Source organism: Rattus norvegicus, chromosome 4 (genome assembly GCF_021556685.1).
Source record: "Rattus norvegicus strain SHRSP/BbbUtx chromosome 4, alternate assembly SHRSP_T2T, whole genome shotgun sequence".
NCBI classification, from domain to species: Eukaryota; Metazoa; Chordata; class Mammalia; order Rodentia; family Muridae; genus Rattus; species Rattus norvegicus.
The window spans coordinates 177,498,511-177,518,361 of NC_141537.1; positions in this window are offsets into that span (position 1 = coordinate 177,498,511).

Here is a 19,851-nt window from a genome sequence, read left to right on the forward strand (position 1 = left end):
ACCGCTACACTCTCTGCATGCTTGTTTTATCATTTTAACACAAGCAGGAGTTTCCCTCAGGCACAGCGGCATTCCACAGACTGCAAGGCGGTGCCTAGAGTCTACCCCAGCATGTGCTATCTTCCTTCCACCTCTCCTTACCTACAACTCCGAGTTTTATTCCCACTTATTCTGTTCTAAACATACAAACTGAATTGTGGTGAGAGGCTAGGTCTTGATCCTCAAATACTGCACTTTTTCCTGTATATGAAAGCATAAACAACGGGATCTTCCTGTATAACACATAAAAGAATATAATTGTGGTTTATAAATTGGTTACCAATCTCAAAGACTGAAGAGAAATTAATTCTAGTCACATTTGTGGATTTTAAATGTCAAGTATTACAGGATTGGTAGCATTTCATAATTCAGTGGTCAGGAAAGTATTGAAATTTGGGGGAAAGTTGCAGAAGAAGCTGGGCTCTGAACTTTCACCAACATTACATCATCAGTAAGTGCCTTACACTGCCTTTTCTGTATTTGTCAGTGTACAACTCTACATGTGCTGGTGTGTTTGCTCATACATGCAATCGCACATACACATGAACAGACACACACTACCACCCCACACACTAATAGTCCCAAAAGACAGTTACAAAGCTTTTAACTCTGTCTGTTACAAGTTTAGCTTGCTATCAGCACGCCTAAGCTATTATGCCTTTTTTCCTTCAGAAAATTGATACTTGCCCTATAGGTTGATGTCATTATGCAGGTGAAGGCAGGTACAGGATAGAACGAGGCCTATCATTGGATGGGAAGGAAGGGTGGGCAGGAGAAAGTTTTAGAGAGGCAGAGGAGACCAGAGCGAGAATAGGGAGCTGAGAGAACATGGCAGCGGATGTTAAGATTCCTCTCTGCACATATTACAGGTTGTTATGGCTATTCTTAAGGGATAGATGTGTACAGGATTTTGTGCTGTCTAGGTGGTCAAGTTCTATCTTATGGTTTGGATCAGAGGATATTGTGTGGTGTGTTCTTTCATGTGGCAACTTAATTGAGTTCAAGAGAGTCTATGGTGGCAGGATTGGTACCACAGACTTGGGCTGCGTGTGCCTGGTGTGGTGGAAACCAAGAGATCTGTGAGTGAGGGTGAGCAGATTGACAGGGTGCCCTGTTGGAGTGGCTCACAGACACCAGGTCAGAAAGTCGATGGGGACAGCGTGGAGCGGCTGAGGTAAATTAGCACTAGTTCCAATGGCAGCTGGAGCCAGAACCAGCAAGAGAGCGCAACCGCCAGGGTGCATGAGGGAACCCATTCTGCCACCCTTTTGTTTCTACCCTAACATTGCCCTAAATATTCTTCTTGTTTGAATTTTAAGAATTCAGGCCAGTGAGATGATTCCGCAGATAGAAGAGCTTGCTACCAAGCCTAACGACCTGACTTTGCTCCTGGGACCCACAGGATAGAAAGTAGATCGCCGGCTTGTGCAAGTTGTCACCCGACCTTCCTATGTGTGCTGTGGCACAAGCTTGTCCACACAAGCCCATACCACCCACAAAGGAAACGCTATATTAAAAACTTTAAAAATAGAACTTTTAAAATTCTCACAAAAACTACATTGTTAATACAGTATAGAAAATTGGGTTATGTTTTTAGCAACATTATTCAGATTGGTCTAATGTATTTAAGCCTGTCTTAATGACTCAAGGTGAGTAAAGTCATACTTTATTGTGTAGTATAAATAAACCTATGGGAATGGAGTAGAATATATGTTTGTCTTCTAGGATTCAGTGACATTAAAACAATTCTCCTCCTTACCTATGAACATGTATGCAATTACATAACTGTATAATAATTACTTGTTTGAAGTTTGACAGAGAAGCCTGTACGGCTAACTTTAAAAATCAAGTCAAAGGGATGGTGAGTTGGTTTAGTGGGTGAAGGATGTTGCAGCAAGGCTGAGGACCTGAGCTTGATCCATAGAATTTATGAAACGGGGTGGGGAGGAGAGAACTGAATGCACAAAGTGTCCTCTGACCTTCACATATATGCTGTGACCTGCACGCCTACTTCTGTTACGACACACATGCACACACACACTACTGCTGCTGCTGCTGCTGCTGCTGCTGCTGCTGCTACTACTACTACTACTACTAATAATAATAATAATAATAATAATAATAAACAGATAAAATAAATTTTGAGAAAATCGAGTACTACAATAGTATATAGCTGTGTGCCCGTGAGCCGAATGCTCGGCATGGCTGTCCCTTTGAAGAAATTGTTTGTGCATATTGACTTAACCCCTGAGGGTTCTGCAAATACAAATCCCAGTAAAACTGAACAGAAGGTCATGTTGACAAGGAGTGAGAAAGTGGTGTCAGGGAGGAGGCAGGCCTTAGGTTGGCTGTGCTCTCAGCAACTGGAGACTGGCTCTTCCAGCACTGAACAGGCTGCAGAGAGCTAACTCACAGGGCTACCCACTAAGATCAAGTGCTCAGTTGTGAATCAGTGTCTAGTGGGGTCCGGTCCAATCAGCCTTCTCTGTTGTATGAGAAGAAGACTTCTGCCAGTGTCTTCTAAGTTACTAAACCTAACCAAATGATACAGAGTAATTCCTGTAGATCTCAGTGTGCTCAACAGAGGAATGAGGTTTCAAAAGAAGTTAGGGAATGGCTTGTAGAAGAGTCTTGGGAAATACTCAGCCTTGGTTACAAAGTGTCGATAAAGATCTAGTCAAGCTTTCCCCGAGGGCAGTGGTTACCATTGCAGGGTGATGGAGTGAGAGGAAACTCTCTTTTTAAAAATTATTTTGAGTATAATACTATGAGTCTTTAATTACCTAAAATACTTGAAGAGATGACCCGAGATGGACAAACATATTTGAAAGCACATAATATAACCAGGATATAAAGTAGCGCAAACAGTGAAACTGACTCGTCTGTAACCATTCATATGCACGCCTGTGAATAAAAGACAAACCAACAGGCTAGGAGGCTCTGTGACAAAGTTAATGATTATCTCTAAGTGGTCCTGGTTATGCCTAATACATATGGCCTTTTAGCTTGAACTCAGCAAATTATACATGCAAACACACGGTACATAAAGTAAACATAACAGCTTTCAAAAGTGTAATGGCAGCATCTCATGGTTGTTTTAACGTTTCCACTCATGCTGTTTTGAACTTTTAAAACATTTGCTTTGTTTTTATTTGTGGCTTGATGTGTGTGTATGAGAGGGCCCACACAGTCCAAAAGTACTTCAGATCCACTGGAACTGAAGTTACAGGTTGTGTGTAGGAGCCGGGAACCAAGGGAGCAGTCAGCATTCCTGACTGCTGAGCCACCCCCCCACCCTAGTTTGATTACCTTTTAAAAAAATTCCCACTTCCTCCTTTACTTTCTCATGTCAGGTTCTGACATGTTCAAGGACATGTCCTAATGCTGCCCTCTGAGCAACAGTTTTTACTGTTATTCTTGATGTGAGGAGAACGTTTTGCCGGACCTTTGCTTTGTCAGTGGTGAGTGCCATTTTCAAAGTTGTCACTTAGATCAAGAGACATGGAACTGTGTAAAGCATTACTGCCAATTATATCCTCACTAGTACATATATATCATTGACATGAGGTCTCATCTTTTAGATGTATATATGCACAGAGTGGCAGTAATCTGGGCAGACAGAAGGAAGGAAGGAAGGAAGGAAGGAAGGAAGGAAGGAAGGAAGGAAGGAGAAGGGAAAGGAAGGAGGGAGGGAGGGAAGGAAGGGAAGGGAAGAAAGGAAGGAAGAAAGGAAGGAAGAAGAAGAGAAAGGAAGGAGGGAGGGAGGGAAGGAAGGAAGGGAAGGGAAGAAAGGAAGGAAGAAAGGAAGAAAGAAGAAAGAAAGAAAGAAAGAAAGAAAGAAAGAAGAAAAAGAAGACAGAAGGAAGGAAAGAAAGAAATGAAAGAAAAAGAAAGGAAGACAAAGAAAAGAATAGTCATCAAGTAAAGTTCTCTCCTTTACAAACTATGAAGTTTATATGAAAAATACAAAACAAGGAGCTGGCAGATGAACGGGAACTGTCCTGACAAAGACAGAGGAAACAGGATGCTCAAAAGACACTGAGTCCCACTTTCACAGCAGTGTTAGCATTTTGCCAGTCTGGGAAAAGAGGATGAGTGGAGCTTAACAAAGGTTCCATTTGATTCTGTGTTAGCTAGACCAGCAGAGGTCACCAGATGCACTTAGGAAAGCACCATTGGCTGAGAGGTGGTGGAATCTTCTTGTCCATCTTTAGGACTTCCGAGGCTTGATTAGATCCACCTGTATGTCCTGGGTGATCCAGGACATTTTAATGAAGCATATATTGTGTGCGCTATTCTTGTGGTCCAGGATATTTTCTAGTTCTGTTTGTTTGTTTGGTCCTTTGAAACACGGTCTCTCTCTAAAGTCTAGGCTGTCCTTGAACCTACTGTGTAGACCAGACTAGCCTTAGACTTCAGAGATCCACCTCCCTGTGCCACCATGTCCAGTGGCCCAGGATGTTGTCACTCAAATGTAGCCTCTGCTCTCATGTGGACACAGAGACTTTAATCTTGTGAAGCATAGGTAAGTCACAGTGGGTCAGGCACCACTATGTTCCCTTCGAAGTCTATAAAACAGCAAGCAGTGACACCAGATAGAAAAGGGAGATCTGTGGAGGCCAGGAAATAATGTCAGAACAAGGATATAATGAGTACCTGAAGATCTGAGAGAGGTGGTCACAAAGGCTTCCACTCTCACAGTGACAGAAGGAAAACCAGCATGCCTGGAACTCAAGTCCTAGTGAACGTCGAGTGGAGATGATAGGAGACAGAGAGCAGATGAACCAAAGGAAGAGAGATCAAAGGAACAGTCAAAGAAAGCCGGGAGTGTGGGCTTCATCCACGTCATAACAGGATGACATTAGAAGGCTTTCACGAAGGGTTTGCTCTGTAGGAAATGCGGTATTGATAAGGACATGACGGGATGCCTGGAGGCAGAGGATACAAAGCCTACATCTCAGTGACACATTCTAGAGTGTAAAATATTGTCTCTTCTGCACATCTTAAAAACTGCGAAGAAAGCGAATTATTTATCGTTCCGATCTTAAGCAACAATTTCCATAAGTTCATGGTTCTATCAAGGATTTAACCCTCTGACTAGGTCAGAGACCTCATGATCCAATCGCTTCTTCAACACACATCAATGGACAACCATACCCCACATGGGAGCCTGTGGAGGACATGTTTTTTTTTTTTTTTTTTTATCCAAACCATAACAGGTTTTGAGGGTATTGAGTGGAATTCAAGGCTCACGAGAATGTGAAACAATAGAAATAAGCCAATATAGAATATCGAGAATTACCTCCCTAAGAAAATCATATTTAAGTTGAGAGTGGAGATTAAAAAAAAAAACAGGACTTAGCAGAATTCTAGATAGAGGGACTATCATGAACAAAGACATACATAAAGAGTGTGGTAAATTCAGAGCTCAAAGCTCAATGTGCTTAGAGTCAGAGGTGACCTAGGAGTGGGTCAGGGTCTCAGGAATCGGCGATTACAAAACCCTATTTATCTCCACAGCTGACACGCGCATGAGTGTATGAGAGACATGGCAGAAATAAATAATTCTATTTTAATTACTTAAAATTATGGGAACTATTGAAAACAAGCACTTGCCCCTTGATAGAGGAGGGACAGCGGGTTTGTATGTAGAGTCGTAGGAAGAGAACATTCTAACCTGCCTTAGATTTCTGTCTTCATCCTTCTTCCAGCTCAAGCTTGCCTCAAACATGTGATTCTCTTGCCTCTATCTAGAGTTCTGGGGCCAGAGGTGTGTGCTGCTACCATTTGGTCTCATTTACACACTTACCCTGTGAATTTTATTGCTTTTTTTTAAAGTCTAGACTTTAAGAATAAAGATGTTTATTCTTATATTGTGTGAAATTCTCCAAGAATTAATAAAACTTTTATATTAAAATAAAGTACTCACAATTACAGGTTTTCTGATGTAAATACTGTAAGGAAAAGAGTACCTTTGCCCTTATATTTTAAGTCGTATTGACTATTTAAGTTGTATTGACTATTTAAACTGAAATTTAATCCATAACCTCCCCCTTTGCCCTTCCTCCCTCCGACCCTTCCCATAGCCCACACCCTCTCTCAAATTGGTAGCCTCTTTCCTTTTGTTTACTACTACTGCACATATATGAATTAATATATAAAAACAAAAAAATTGAACAAAGTTTTTTTTTAAATAAAAGCAATGCCCTGTATTTCTGTCTTTCCTTTTTCGTGTGATGATTTTAAAGATCTCTTGTGCTAGTTCTTCAGCAGATACAAAGCTACCTGTCTTGGTCACTTCATGCTTTAGTTGATTTCCCTGTTGCTGTAATAAGAGACCCTGAGAAAAAGCAGTTGGAGGGCTAGTGAGATCCAAAGGCACTTTCAGCCAGACCTAACAGCCTACAGTCTACAACCCATCACTTGTCTGATGGTGAAAGGAGAGAACCTTTCACCTACAAGTGTCCTCTGAGCTCTACCCACATATGTTAACACACACACACACACACACACACACACACACACACACACACAGAGTAAGAGAGAGACAGAGACAGAGACAGACAGACAGACACACACACAGAGACAGACACATATACAGAGAGAGACAGACAGACACAGAAACAGACACAGAGAGACAAATACACACAGACATATAAAGAGAAACACAGACACACACACAATAGACAGACAGACAAAGAAACGACATACATCACAGATACATACACACACACACATACACACACAGATACACATACAGAGAGACAGAGCGACAGAAACACGGAGAGACAGAGAGAAGCAGAAACAGACAGACAGACAGACACAGATATATATATATATATATATATATATATATATATATATATATACCCACATACACATATACAGAGAAAGACAGACACAGACAGACACACACATACACATACACACAGAGATACACACACACACACATACACACACACACACACACACCCTGAGAGAGACACAGAGAAACAGACACACACACAGACACACACCAAAGAGAAAGACAGATAGACAGTCAGACAAACAGACACAGAAAAACAGAATCACACAAAGACAGAGACATACACACCAAACAGAGAAAGAGACAGACAGACAGACAGACAGACAGACACAGAGAGACAGACTCACACAAAGACAGAGACATACACACCAAACAGAGATAGAGACAGACAGACAGACACAGAGAGACAGACTCACACAAAGACAGAGACATACACACCAGAGAGAGAGACAGACAGACACAGAGAGACAGACTCACACAAAGACAGAGACATACACACCAAACAGAGAGAGAGACAGACAGACAGACAGACACAGAGAGACAGACTCACACAAAGACAGAGACATACACACCAAACAGAGAAAGAGACAGACAGACAGACACAGAGAGACAGACTCACACAAAGACAGAGACATACACACCAAACAGAGAGAGAGAGAGAGAGAGACAGACAGACAGACAGACAGACAGACACAGACAGACAGACTCACACAAAGACAGAGACATACACACCAAACAGAGAAAGAGACAGACAGACAGACAGACAGACACAGAGAGACAGACTCACACAAAGACAGAGACATACACACCAAACAGAGAAAGAGACAGACAGACAGACAGACAGACACAGAGAGACAGACTCACACAAAGACAGAGACATACACACCAAACAGAGAGAGAGATAGACAGACAGGCACACACATATACAAGAGAGACAGAGCAAGAGAGAGACACACACAGACAAACACAGAGAAAGAAACAAATACACACAGAGAGAGACAGAGAGATACAGACACACACACACACACACACACACACACACAGACACACACACACACAAGATGTAAAAAGAAAAATTTTAAGCAACTTAATAGAAAGGCTTTTTTGATTCACATTCCAGGCCATACTCCATCTTGGGGATGCCAGAGAATCAGGAACTTGAGGTATTTGACCATATCGCATTCACAGTCAAGAATTATAGCAACTAATGTATTTACCTCAAGTCGTTATTTAAATAGTTTACACCATAGGTTTTCAAAGCTCTACGTCCAGGAGCATCCTTTAATGCTAGGTTTGTCTCTGTGGTGACTGGGTAGCTTCTTTGACTCTTCTCTTTGGGTCTCTGCTGCCATGTGTCCAATTCTCCCTAGGGGTGGCCAGGCCAGTTGTACACCAGGCAGGACAGGAGGACGGGAAGCTTAGTCAGCTTCAGGTGAGTGCAGTATGATGATGAGTGTCCAGGCAAAGAACACACTTGGGAACAGCTTCAGAGAACTGGTTCACTTCTGGGTGGTGCAGGAGGTTGAGAGGTATTTCTGACCCTGAGGACGTGGCCAGGATCTTTGTGCTTGGAAGATGCTTCATCTGCAAGCTCGGGAACTATAGGGTGTGTTGTGTGGAACCTGATAAGGTCAAGCAAGGACTGAAGCCTGATAACTCTCACGGTAATACATTCTTACTAGGCTTGGTGGTAGGGGAGCTGGCTTTATGGTGCCAAGTTGGGAAAGCAGAGGTAGCCAACTTCTGACATTTGAGGCATCCAGGGTTGAAGCTCGCTTCCTTGGTAACTCCAGGCCGTTATGCTCCCACAGGTTTTGAGTAGAATTTTGTGTCTTTTTCCCCCACCATATTTTATGGGAAGAATAATAAAAACATATTCTCCTATTAGGCAAGCCTGCAGTCACTTCTCATGGATTGTTACAATTTTGTTTAAAAGGACCCTATGCCTTTAGAATCTAAAGCTCCTAAGTTCATTCATTTTTGAATGCAACTGTTACCACTTCAGAAATAGAAGGCTCTTCCTTTCCCTGCTACAATGTCCAGGATCAGTTAATACCACTAGACCTTTCTAGAGCATCAGATGTGCCCAGCAATATATTGGTCATCTTTTGACTGTTAAGTGTTTGGTCCTCACAGCAGTCCTGGGAGATTCGTTTGGCCATGGTAGTCCTACCTAGATGACAACCCCAAGGCAAAGGTCAATAAATGCTGCCCCAGTTTAATTTCTGTTGCCATGATAGAATACTCTGACAAAAAGCAACCAGGGGTAAGTTAGATACTTTGTATTGTTTTGTTTTGCTTCCGTTTTGTTTCATTCACAATTCCAGGTTTCAGTCCATCATTCCTGGAATCATCACAGCAGAGCTTGAAACAACTGGTTACTTCACATCCATATTCAAGAACAGAGAGAATTAATAGATATAGGCTCACTTCCATGCTTGTGTTCTTCCTACTCTCACACAGCTCAGAACTTCCTGCATAGGGAATGGCACCACCCACAGTAGGCTGAATGCTCACATCAAGTAATCTACAGAGAGACAGGCCAACTCCCTGTGCCAAGTTCATAGTTAGAGATAATCATCACAGAAAGGGTCAAGGCAGGATTAGAGCCTGTCTTACACCAGGAAATTCAACTGCAGAATCTGATGTTCAGCTTTCTGTGACTCGACCATTACTTGTGTCATTTAAACTGGCTTCTGCCCGTTTAGTTTAGGAGAACTGCCTGCTCTTCTGACCTAATCTAAGACTCAGTCAGTAGTGTGTCCCTGGACCCTAGTGATGGTTTCCATGGTCTGTGGGGGTTGGAGGGGCTTCCCAGCATCCAGTTCCCTGAGGAAGGCAGATGAGGAGTATGGAGTCAGCAATTGCATGGCCAAAACCTGCTTTCTTTTGACAACTTCTACCTTCCTTAATGCTTTGCTATTCTGTGGCCAAAAGCTGATGGCTTCTGGCAATTTAACTCCTGCTGATAGCAGCAGGGGATTAAGAAAAAAAAGGCTTAGTTACCAAGAAGTTTGGAATGAACCAGAGAGAAAATAAAAGAAAGTCAGGGATGCCTGTGCGTGTGCGTGTGCGTGTGTGTGTGTGTGTGTGTGTGTGTGTGTGTGTGTGTGTGTGTATACATACATACATACATATGCATGCATATATGTACATATATATTTGGAGATGAAGCAGAACATTTTTTTCTCTCAGCTTTTTTATTCCTTCTTAGACAAAAGTTCATTAGAAACTTACCTCATAGATAAAATGTTACACAAAAGGGGAGTTACAGAAGAATGTTGATGGCAAATTCAAAATAGTGTTTCATTCTATAAGCTCATTATAAGTTCAAAGCAACAGTTTCACATGGCCTTGCTTTATCACAGTGCACACCTGTGGCCTCATCCTTGGACCTGACCTAGAATGAATGTTTTTTTCTTGATCACAAATCTGTACCATGCCTATTTCTCTTCTTAGTGTAATTTATGAAACCTCATTGTATTTCTTACTATTTAGTGTTTATCACTTTTCAATGAGGAGGGACCACATTCTATTCTTGATTCTAACTTTATTACTTCTTTCTGGCAAAACAACTAAAACCATCTCCTTACACTTTCCTCCTAAAATTATCTCATTCAAATCAAGAATGCTATAATGTCATTAATTCATCTAGCATTAACTCAACAGAGTTCATCTTCATGTTGATCTGCAGGAAATTTTCACAGAAGGCTGGGCTGATGTTCAGGAATCATTAGGTTATGTGATAATGACAGGAAAGGCATATCAGCAGTGAGAAGCAATCCTGGGACAAAGTCTTTGGGGCCATGCTTCTCCAGAGGGCAGCCACCGCAGCCATGCAGAACAGTAGGCCATCTCTGGGAAACTCACTTGCTTATCTTTCCTATATGGCCTCTGTCACCATGGAACTGCTCAGCCACTACAGTGCTCTGTAAAAAATACAGATCCAACCAGGTCCCACTAACAGTCAAAATCCTAGTTGCCACAAACTCTTTTAGGTTTATGATCCTTGCTATTTTCTTACCTTATAAGCTTTTATGGTATACTTCTATGGCTGATTCCCTGGGTCTTCCCCTTAATTCTTTCCACAATGACTCCTTTCTGGAATACCTCATGTTCTTTGCATATAAGGTGCATTTTGCCTCAGATGATCTCCCTTTCTTTTACCATTGAGTCCATTGCACTCTCAGAGGAGAGAGCCTTTTGTGGCTTCCTAAAACAGAACATTTTACCTTTTAAAGGCTCTTTTTTTAGCGACTTGAACGTTCTCCCCCAGATCTCACTGTCTCTCATCATTACCTTGCTGTGTGGTTTGTAATGGCCGCTGTAATTGCTTCACTGTGTAACTATCTCAGTAGAATTTCTTCTCCACTGGGCCTTCTACCCCCTCACCAGCACCCGACTCACGTCCTAGTGCACAGCAAGTCCTTCACATAGAGGTACTCCAAAACAAAGTTGGGCACCTTCTGGTCACCAGTCCTGAGTAAAATGTTAACTGTCACGAGTAAAAGACAGCGAGAATTTCTTTCAGGGAAAACATCGAGGATTTGAAAACATTCAAAGTGAAGGGGAAGAAGAGAAAATGCAGAGACCTGATGGTGTCATTTTGGAAGAAGACTGACAACACTTTTGCCAGGCAGGACCATTAGGCTCCTTCTAGGGAAGTCCATTCCTTTGGGTCTCAAGTGTTTCTTTTTTGAGTCAAGTGTTTTCATCCACTATTAAGCCAGAGCAGCTGCCCCTCTGATCATGAACAGAGAAAGATAATGTTTGTATTTTTATTTACAGCTTAAGCTTTGCTGTAGATGAAAATAATTTAGTTTTTATTTAATAGGTTTTTTTGAGAATCTTAGACACAAGCACTATATCCCTTCCACCCTCCTCCCAAAATTCATGTTGTACTTTTAGTCATTCATTTAAGCGTATGAGTGTTTTGTTTGCGTGTATTCCTGTGCACCGTGTTCATGGAGTGCCCATGAGGGTCAGGAGACAGCATTGGATCCTCTGGAAGGAATTACAGACTTGTGAGCTGTCATGGGAGCATTTGGAATTGAACCAGGGTCTTCAGCAAAAGCAATGAGTGCTGTTAACCACTGAGACATCTGTCCAGTGCCAAATATTTATGTCATGATGAAACACGTTAATATCACTCTTTTGGAGTTCATTGGGAATATGTTTTTTATAAATCCAGTGAGCCCGAAGGTTGTAACATTCAAGTTCTCAAACATGGACGGCATCCCCTGCAGATTTGTGAAAGGCCTGTGTGTGACTGAAACACTCCAATTTCGCCAATGACGATGAGGCTCTGTAGTCATAAACTCAGCACCTCCACCAGCCTTGTCGTCTAATAATAATCAGTCACCGGCTCAGTATTCCCAGGTTCATAGCCCACATCAGACTGGGACCATTTTCTCTTCCTTCCCTGATATCTGCTCTGCCTAGAACAGTGGGCGTGTCACACATTCTGAGACTCAATGTCACCTGGAGACACTGCTTTACTAAATTCTAGTCCCGGAAGTTATCCTTTCCGAATCTCCGTCCCGGAAGTTATCCTTGCCGAATCTCCGTCCCGGAAGTTATCTTTGCCGAATCTCTGTGCTCCTTCCTGGCATACCTACAACTGTCTTTGTTATATTATATTCCACAGCAATACTTGGCGCTGGCCTCAGTGCCAACCTCAGTAGAGGTTACTGTCCTGGGGAGTCCCGCATCCCCTGGCATGTAGTATGGAGCAACACGCTCGACAGTCCAGGGGCTGTTTGCTGCCATTGTCTTTTGCTCTCTCACTTTCGTTTAGATTTTGAAATAGCAATTTTCATATTGACAGCGACCCAAAGTCCCCCCTCCCAAGTCGTGGTGCTTTGGGCCAGGAGCGGTATCGACTAATAGCCTAGCCGTTTCGGTGCTGAATTCTGGGGTCAGAGAACCAATGGTCCAAGGTAACTTTATAGAGAGGAGTGGGTATTTCTGATGGTAGTGAAGCGTGCGGCCACGCGACTGAGTGACAGAGGAGGGACCATCGGCAGGCAGCAAGTGAGAGAGAGACGACTAGAGAAGAAACTGGAGGAGGCGTGGACTCTAGCTGAGCGTTTTAGAATGACTAGTGTGGTTTCTCGATATATTTATCCATTGCACTTGGATTTCAAGACAGTGTTTAAAGCAGTTCTCAACAATCCAAAGGAGGATGAGAAAGCCAAGTTAAAACTAACAACAGAGGGGGCTAGGGATTTAGCTCAGTGGTAGAGCGCTTACCTAGGAAGCGCAAGGCCCTGGGTTCGGTCCCCAGCTCCGAAAAAAAGAACCAAAAAAAAAAAAAAAACAAAAAACAAAAACAAAAAACTAACAACAGAGGGGGCTCTGTGGTGCAATGGATAGCACATTGGACTTCTAGTGATGAAATATAACGGCAGTAATAAAACATTAGCGTTAAAACTGGGTGCTATCATAACTTAATGCTCATTATAGTACAACTCACTCTCGGGACTTGCTCCATGCTTCTTTATTTACTCATGTGTATTAATTAGCATTTTGCCCGCATGAAGCTATGAGTACCAAATGCCTGCTTGGATGCGGGAGGGAGCATCAAGTACTCTAGCACTGAAGTTGCAGATGGTATGAGCTGCCAGGTAGGTGCTGGGCACCAAACCCAGGTCTTCCGCGAGAGCAGCAAGTGTCCTTAACCATTGAGCCATCTCTCTGGCTTCTGCTATTGCTTCTTATTTGTCTCTGTGAAATTGGAAATATTGCAATTCCATTCTCAGTGTTCATAAGTATAAAACCAACTCCTCGGTAGACCTGGTTTCTATCATTAAATGAGTTCGGGTGCCCAGATATATTTGTGTTTTTAACGTATGAAGGACCTTACTAATTATTACATCCATGAGAGCTGAAGTGTTTGAAATGAGTTGTGTTATCTGTAGCAACTTACATTTACATTGTTGAACTTACAAAGCATGAGGCTCAGTGGTTAGGGGCACTGGCTGCTCTCCCTAAGGACCCAGGTTTGAGTCCTAGCACCCACATGCTACCTCAGAACCATCTAGAACTCCAGTTCCAGGGGTATCTGGAAGCCTCTTCTGGCCTAACAGGGCACCAGGTACACATGTGGGACACAGATATATATGCAGGTGAAAACACTCATAAAAAGAAAATAATTCTAAAACCGTGTAAATAGAAAAAAATACTACAATTAGTCATCATCTGTATGAATATTACGTAACACCTAGGATTACCACTAGCTTTCCAAAATTAAATCTATTCTGACAACTTAATATGTGTGCATAGTGGATTTTGGTCCTAGTCCCACCCAATCTTATCAGGCTTCCCCAACTTCATCCAACCCCTCCTCCCTGCAAGCGCCCCTCCAACAGACTTTTAATATCAAAATTCATTTTGTTAACACACAACTAAAATGTTTATTAAAGGCCTATTTATGATAAGCAGGGTGTCAGCATTCTCTCTCTTACCCCCGGGTGCAAATTAGTATTAAAGATAGCAGCTGTAATATAGAAGTAATTTTGATACATTTTGAATGTTAAGGAAGAACACCCCACGGTGCCCGTTGGCCCAGTGCAGAGCGAGGAGGTATGAGCTATTTTTAAGCATGGCTAAAAATACCCTGCACATTGTTCTTATAAGTATTCAGCTGATTAGAATCACTCGTCAGTCAGCAGGGAATTGAAAGCAACAGCTGCAGGCATGGGGTGGGAGACTCATTTCCAAGCAGACTTCACCTTCCTTAAGGTGGGGGCAAACTTGACAACTAGCAGGGTTTTGAGAGTCAGGCATCTAAATATCTGGCAAACAAAGCAGAGAGAAGCAGGGACACTCACTGTCCTAACCTTTTGTCTGATTTTTACCCCTTGTTTGGGATAAAAATTCCCCTTTGTCATTTAACCCTTTGAACCATTCACGCTTCCTATATTTCCTAGAAAAATGCTTTTGCCCAAATCTAGATTCACTTTGGAATACTGTGCCATGTCTGTCTATTCACCTCCAGTCCTCAGTAATGGAATCTCCCAGTTTCAAAATAAATTAAATTATGCCAGTCTCTTGGGGACAAGAGAATTTGTTCCTCTTCTGTCAACTAACAGTGCACCGTGTTTTTGACTTTGTAGAGTCTGACTTTGCTGTCAGCACAAATGAATTAACAGGGGGTGGGAAAAGGAAAAGATGGTTCATACATCGTTATGGAGTTCAACATGTAATTGAGAGCCTATGAGATGACTCAGCAGGTAAAGGCATCTGCAGCCAAGCCTGAGGACCCAAGTTCAATCCCTGGGTCACACATAATGAAAGTGGACAACCAATGCTGGTAAGTTGTTCTCTGACCTCCATGTGTGCAACCCCTATAAACAAATAATAAAAGAATAACCTTCTTTTATAAAAGAAGGTTTTAAAAAGTAAACTGAAATTTTTGATTATTTTCTTCTATTTTCTAGGTTAAAAAATAGTCTATCACTATGGTTTTGATTCACTTATGAATAGTCTTACACATTTTTAATATTAACTTGAATAGATTTTTAATAACCCATCTTAATTACAATGCCTAGATTTTTTTTTCTATTTTGTTCAAATACTGATTTCTTACATAATTAGATGACTGGCTCTTTTTCTGCTATCTTAGTCAGTATTCTGTGTTGGCTGTTGTCTCTAGCACATTGTTTCTCCAGGAAGAAACCTGATTTTTTTTTTTGTTGGTTATTTTTTTTTTTTTTTGTGAAAATGCATACTTTGGACCTTAGAGATGTCTTTCCAAACTTTAAGGCAATGAAAGGGTTTTCCAAATATATATACTTTTTCATTAAAAATTTAAAGCTAGTTTATATATGTGGATGTTTTTGCATGCATATACATCTCTCTCTCTTTCTCTCTCGCTATACACACACACACATATCTACATATAAATATACATATATATATGTCTGGTGCCAGAGGAAGCCAGAAAAGAGCATTGGATCCCCTGGGACTAGAGTTAGACAGTTATGAGCTGCCAAGTGGGGGCAGGGAATTGGCCAAGGTCCTCTGGAAGAGCAGCTGGTGTTTCTAACCTCTGAGCCAACTCCGGTCTTCCCAGATGCATGTAAAGCCTTCATGCTCATAGATTTGGCCCCTGCCTGTGTAGGACAAGATAGTCATATATGCTTATAGGTTGATGTCATTATGCAGGAAGACAGGTACAGGATAGAATGAGGCCTGTCATTGGCCGAGAAGGAAGGGATGTGGGAACAGAAGTTTTATAAGGGAGGAAGAAGAGGAGAGAGAGGAAAGGAGTGAGGATGAGGAGCTGGGAGAACATGGTGGTGGATGTTAAGATTCTTCTCTGTGCATAGGTACAGGTTGTTATGACTATTCTTAAGGGGTGGGTGTGTACGGGATTTTGTGCTGTCTAGATGGGCAAAGTATATCTTACCAATTGGATCAGAGGTTATCGTGTGGTGTGTTCTTTCATTGAACAACTCAATTGAGTCCACCGTAAGTGAACTGAGAGACAGGCGGTCTCTGTATGAAACTGGCGTGGTAGTGACTGCCTTGGGAACTAGATGGGTAGAGAGACTGCTGCAGGGCTAAGATAGTAGCTGTCGGCAGTGTGAGATGGGATGGAGCTTATCAGGTGAGGCGCTTTGCTGACTGAGATGAAGCTGTCCCACAGATGCCATGTGGCCCTACAGGGCCGACACTAGCATGGGACAAAAGAAACCATTATTTTAATTTTTTACTGAAACATATCCTTTTCCCAGCCATACTTTCAGGCTATTCATAACCCAGTCCACATACCTAAGTATGTATTTTGAACTACTTCCTCTCCTTCCAAAACACCTGCTCTTCAGGACTGGCACAGCACTTTGGACTTGACCACTGTGCTGTTCCTATGGTAATGACACAGGACTGCAGGTTGACAAGTCATATCACTTCTAAATGTTACCCAGTCTATACACCATGGGCTACATCTTAGACAGTCTGATTCTTGGTTAGGGTACATACTTAGCATAAGCAATGTCCTCAGTTTAACCCCCTCATGTCAACAAAGACTAAGAAAAATTAAGAGGGAAAACAGCTGATACCATGATCACATGCATTTGAGAGTTACGAATCTTTCGCTCTAACTTCTGGACTGGTATCCTCCTGATGTATTAAATATGCAAGCAGGGTTGAGAGAGGGCCCAAAAGAGCACTGCAAAGGACCTGGGTGTCATTCCCAGCGCCCTCAGCCACTTTTAACTCCAATGCCTGAAGATCTGAAACCTTCTTCTGACTTTCACGAGTGTGCACATACCCACACACAATTAAAATAGCATATTTTTAAATGGTAGCATACATGTAGGATGCAGAGCTACACACTGTTTTCCTCAAGCCATGAATATCTTTTCTGTCCTGTATCTCCCACACCAGACGATTCTCGATGAACACTTACTTCCTGCTCTGTCCTTTCAAATGTGTCATAGCTCCCGGCTATAATTTACTTGGTTTGACACTGAACAGCATTCCAAACCTAGAGGAATAACCCACTGAACCCCCACACCCCACCCCTCTGCTAACTGCCGTGGTGGCCTTTCTCTCTGGGAGCTCCAACAATATCAAGAATCCCACTTAAACTCTAAACCAGTCCATAAAATTCAGTCTTGGAAACAACTTATAAATTCAGCACTCAAAGCTTCGACGAAGAACCAGAGCCGAGACTTGACCTCTCTACTTACAGAAGTAGCCTTGATACGCGCATATCATTTTGGAAATGTGATTTGAAAGAAAAGTAAATGCAATTACCCATCTTGGCCTCACTGCCCATAACGAACGTCCTCAGAAACGTTGGAACAAGATGCAAAACTTCAACGTGTTGTAACGAAGTGGTGCCCACTGCAGAACGGTGGTTGAGGGTGAGAGTTTGGAAGCTACAGGTCTGTTGGAATCTTAGCTGTGTTCAGGGGCTGAGCATCTCTCATTTCCTCAAAGGAAAAGAGATGCAAATCCTCAGAGCAGTGGCTTTTAATTAGGGCGACTTTGCCCACTTCCCAGGGAACGTCTGGAGAAGACTGTGAGAATCTCTAGTGTGCTTTGAGGAGAGCCATCTATGGTCACCTGTCGGGTAACCAACAGGCCTGGTGTTTTCTATGACTACGTTTTCTATAATCGAGCACCATCCAGTCCACAGCATCACTAGTGCCAGGTGAAAAAAAATACCACCTTATAACTTGGGAGATTGAGATCTCTGCAAAATATCTGTGATAGTAAGTGCTACTCGTGCTAGCCTCTACATGGCCAAGCCTTGTACTAAGAATTCTAAGTAATTTTCTCATTTTACTTTTACTCGGGCTAGTGATACAGCACAATAGCACAGCACTTGCCCAAGGCTCTGGGTTCAGCCTCAGCACAGAAACAGGTCAGAAGTACAGTAAGTCTGTCACACTGAAGAGGAACCCTTGCCATCACTGTTCATGGATGAAGGAATTCCTTCCTGCTTAGGTATGGTTAGACAGCAGGTAGCATGGCCAAACCACTGTCAACGACAGAGCTGATTGTCAAGCCCAGGGTTGCTATGGTAGCCTTTAGGACTGCTATTAATACGCAGGCAAGGGCGGGTAACATATAAGGCTAGAGCATGTGATTGGGCAATGAAGGAAGGTAGGACGGAGCTTCAAAGAAAGGACAGGGGACAGGCAGGTCAGAGATGAAAGATGGGAGGAAGAGGACAAACCCAATCCACATGGCTTGTAATAGCCACAGGTGACTATGGATCTCAAAGAACATAGAATGACACAGGGCAATTTGTCCAATCTAAGAGGGCAGATTGTATGGATATCAATTGAGTTTTGAGTTCCTGGTGTGGGTGTTTTGTGGGTTGAGAATTTACTGACGTAAATCTGACTGATAATTTATTAAGCCTCTGGAGTTTTGATTTTACTGGGTTATAGGGATTTGTGACAGCTATCTACAGGGGATTGATGACTGGGAATATGAGTGGGTTCTGTGGCGTGGGAATTTGGGCAGACCCCAGCACTGGGATAGCCATGAGGGCAGGAGACCGCCACGGCTGGAGAGTAGCTGGCAATAGCGTGAGTTGATTTTTTAAACTATTACATGCAACACATCCCCAAACTTTGTCCTGGATAGCCCACATAAATTTGGACTAGTTCAAAGGTAAACCTGCCTTCCACACCTGAGTTTCCTTATTGTGAAGTCTTCCTGACAACTGGGTCTAGGTGACTCAGCCCAAATGGTTCATTTTCTTTCACTAGCAAAGACAACGCCAACATATTTTCTAGGTTCACACACTGGTTTCTTCCTTTAAGAGAATTAAAATGGACTACTTTATATGAAAGGTACACACACTAATTACTTCTCTGGTTATAATTAAAAATCATACTCCTAGCTGGAGGGATGGTTCAGTGAGTAAAAGCATGCACTGCTCTTGTAGTGAACCCTGGCTTGCCCTCTCAACACTGACATCAGTCACCAGTGACTCAGCTTCAAGGTATCCGCCCCAGCTGGTCTTATGTGCACACAGCTACACATAACCATAATCCAAAGCCTTCAAACAACTGTAACTGTATTCTTAAAACATGAAAATCAGGGTGATAAGCATGGATCGATCTGCATTCTTCTACATGTTGACCTCCAGTTGAACCAGCACCATTTGCTGAAAATGCTATCTTTTTTCCATTGGATGGTTTTGGCTCCTTTGTCAAAAATCAAGTGACCATATGTGTGTGGGTTCATTTCTGGGTCTTCAATTCTATTCCATTGGTCTATCTGTCTGTCTCTGTACCAATACCATGCAGTTTTTATCACTATTGCTCTGTAATACTGCTTGAGTTCAGGGATAGTGATTCCCCCTGAAGTCCTTTCATTGTTGAGGATAGCTTTAGATATCCTGGGTTTTTTGTTATTCCAGATGAATTTGCAAATTGTTCTGTCTAACTCTTTGAAGAATTGGATTGGTATTTTGATGGGGATTGCATTGAATCTGTAGATTGCTTTTGGTAAAATGGCCATTTTTACTATATTAATCC